A 3,883-nucleotide genomic window follows, 5' to 3' on the forward strand; every position below is an offset into this window, starting at 1 on the left:
CAACCTGTTCGCACAGGGAGAGATACTGGATGTGCCTCTTAAGAAATGAAGGTGTGCTCTTCGCCCCGCGTCTCTCTCTCTCTTGTCCAGCTCTCGAACCTGCGCACCGCTGTTCATGAAAACCTCGCTCTGCAAGTCATAGAATGCTTCATACGCAATTATTGTCCAAGCAAAATAATTATCCGTCAGGTCCCACGGTGCCAAATGCGGTCTCCAAACTCTTCTTGCCCACTCCACCTCTGTTTATGCGCTGTGAATATTACAGCACGTAAATAGAGATGGCGGCACTCCGATTAGTGCGGTTGGCTACGTACGGTGCGAAAGAAGTCCAACACACACATACATACAAAAAGGGTCATTATCCAAAACGTTGCGTTTCATGTTTTATGTTTAACGTCACAAAAGACAATGATTCCCCATATAGGCTGAACAGGCTGTTCGGGCAAATGCTGTTCGCGAGCACCTATGAAGGCCGGAACGGCACACGAGGGGGTGGGTGGCCAACACCATGCCCGGCCGCCTTTGTCTCCACAGTGGTGATGTTTACACACCGTACCAGATACTCATTTGAAACCGAGTCGACCTAGGGGAGGCCCAAGAACGTTGCAGATAATCCTCACTGATGTTGTCCGCGAGCGGGAATCGAACCCGGATCGCTGGGTTCGTAGCGCAGCGTAGCGCCGACCCGCTACACTGCCACTCCCCACACACACACACACACGCGGTGGTATTGGCACAGAACGTGTGGAGTTGTTTTGTTGGCTGTGCTTGTGCACTACTGACAACGCATCACCACCAGATTATTTGTACAGCACACGAGAGAGTGAGGGGTCAAATTCAACAGTTTAATTCACAATTGCATTTATTTTTTTGCTAGACCACGGAATCATCAGGCTAAATTGCTGTATAACCCTCAGCCACCCGGCACCAAATCAAATTGTGATATCGTGTGCAGGCGTTTGTCGGACTATTGGACGTGCATTGACGCCTTCAACATGAACTGCAAGGCGTCAAAAGGAGTTTCAGGTACAGTGTGATTTTATGTATTTTTAGCGAGTGAGAGAAGAGAAGACTTCCTGCGATTCACACGTTCGCGCACACCTTGGGAGAGTTGGTGCAGTGTGCGAGCGCCGCATACGAGGGCGTCGCCGTGAAAAAAATATTTTGCTGCTCGTTGAGTAATCGGTAAAAGCTCATTTTGCCTCATCCAAGTGGGCTCTGCAAAATGCAACGTGTTTTGCAAAAGCTTTAATAATCATTACATTTGTCACTGAATGTATTTCCGAGTTGCTGGCATATCGGAGTGGGTGGCACTTGACTGGTAGCCAAAGCCTGCAGCAAGAGGCATACTGGATGTGGCTCGACGGGAGGGGGGGGGGTAAAATATCTCCAGGCCGCCTACCCTAAACAGACGCGACTGAAATTTTCCCTTTGTGTACGGTATGGTAGGTATGCATGTGTGTTGACCTTCTTTCGCACCGCACGTAGCTCACCGTGCTAAATCGGAGGTACGGGGTGAAAGACAGCAAACTAAACACGCTAAAAGCAGTTCTAAAGAAAAGAGTTTTCAATCTAGATTTAAAAGTGCAAAGCTCCAGTGGCGTCCAATGTATGCATGCGTGAACTTATTTTTCACCGTACGTAGCCAACCGTTCTAAATCGGAGATGTGGGGGGGGGGGGAAGGACAACAAACTAAACACACAAAGCAGTTGTAAAGAAATTAGTTTTCAATCTAGTGGATTTAAAAGAACAGCCCCAGTGGCTTCGTAATGTTGGAAGGAAGAGCGTTCCAGACGGCCGCAGAATGGTAATGACCAACTCCTATTTTTTTGTGCGTTTGTTCATCCAGGAAAACCTCACCTCGCTCTCAAGGCTGATTTTCAGCCAGGTCCCGCCACCTTTTTTTTCAGTCGACGGAGATGCTGCAATGTACAATAACTGATCGACTAATTTACAGGCAATATTACAACATTGGGATGTATTGGCCAATACCCAAGTTTGATTGTATGATTTCTAAATCTGCGATACAAGGCTTGCATATTTACGATGCGTTTCTTTTGCGACGAAGGGAGGAAACCAGAGAACCCCAGGAGGGAATCCACGTGAAACAAAGGGAAAACGTACACACTGCACACAGACAGGTGCCCGGGTTGGGGATCGAACCCATAGGGTGACGCAACGTCTAGGATAGCACGATCGGCTACGTATGGCGCGCGAAAGTTCAACATACGTACGCACAACGACCCTTCTTGGTATTTATGCAAGTACGCTGAACTTCTTTTGCACCGTACATAGTCAACCGTGCTCATCGCAGGTGCCACCTCTACTTACGTGCTATCATCTTTGTAGCACAAGCAATACCTCAGCGTTAAACTAGTACTCTACCATCAGTGGTTATCAACCTTTACTGCAGCCTCATTCGTAAAAAAAAGTGTGTTAATAAACACATAGGTACGTGGCCGTGCTTGATTTGTGTTTCGATGATTTACCTTCTTAACAAAATATCTGGCATGTTTCACACCCCCAGAAAGGGCATCTCACACCTCCAGGGGGTGCGTGCACCCCAGGTTAAGAACCACTAGTCTACATTATCGGATTAGCAGCCGACCTGATCCCAATCGAGCTACTGGCTCACAGCGCGAGACAAAGAATCAATTTGCATCCCCTCCCACAGCCGTTGCAACCATTCGCGTTTGAGAATAGCTCACCGAAACAAAACATCACGGCGCATCATCAATAATCCATCCAGCAGTGTCAATCCACTGCTGGACAAAGGCCTCTCCGTGCCATGTCAGTAATGGGTGACGGTCTGAGCATGTGACCATACCACGCTGGTCACTGCGGTTTGGCGAAGACGAGGAGCACAGACGTTGGAGCACAGCACAAAACGACGATGGATTTGCTGCACTGGCGTAACGTAACGTTGTTTTAATCATCTAGATCGAAAACTTATTTCTTCAAAACTGTTTTTTTGGCATAGTTTCTTGTCCTTCCCCCGCACCTACAATTAACATGTTTGGCTACGTACGATGCGAAAGAAGTTCAACATAGTGCATAATACAAGAATCTGTTGTACTTCGTAAATTCATCAGCTTTTCCCATATTCTCCAGATTAGACGACGAACTTATTCCTGTGTTTTTTAAATAAAACGAACGAAAATACGTGTGCTTGTGCGAGACCAGATATGTATACAGTAATTGTACTGATACTGGTCAACAACTGCGGGATGCATGTTACTTTCCGGAGCGCCCTATAATACGGTAACAGAGATTCTTATAATTCGAATAAGGTAACATGTGTAAGGAGCACGTGGTCTCACCGCTGAGTCTGTCTTACCAGCAGAGGTCTCACTGACAATTGGACCCATAGGTTACAATTTCAGAGTTTCCAAAACTCCAGTCCTGGTGACCCCTCACCCCTCCGCGTTCCATCTTTAGGCGTTTACCAATTTACCCCCCCCCCACTTATTCAAATAAAAATGAACTCGTTCCACGCGGCACGCGCCAAATGATTGTTAAACACCGTCCCGCGTGACGCGCTAAGCAATTAACGCTGTCTGCATTAATAGAGCCGATTCAAATGAAGATTGCGATCTCGGTGTGCGCGCACGTGTCCATACACGTGTACCACGTGACACAGGCAGAGTTAATTGCTTCCTTAGCGCGTCTCGTGGGACGGGTTTAACAATCATCGGACGCGTGCAGCGTCGAACGAGTTAATTTATTTGAATGGGGAATAAACTAGTGAAAGCGGAAAGACGGCATCGGTTGGTGGCGAGCCGCGAGGTTACATCATTTCAGCGGCTGTGTATAATTACCAACAGCCACAGATGTTTAGAATCCTCACAGGGTGAGGCAATGCTCACGGAGCGTAAACCCCAC

The sequence above is a fragment of the Lethenteron reissneri genome, chromosome 10 (genome assembly GCF_015708825.2).
Source record: "Lethenteron reissneri isolate LAM-NWPU_2019-01 chromosome 10, ASM1570882v1, whole genome shotgun sequence".
Lineage (NCBI taxonomy): Eukaryota > Metazoa > Chordata > Hyperoartia > Petromyzontiformes > Petromyzontidae > Lethenteron > Lethenteron reissneri.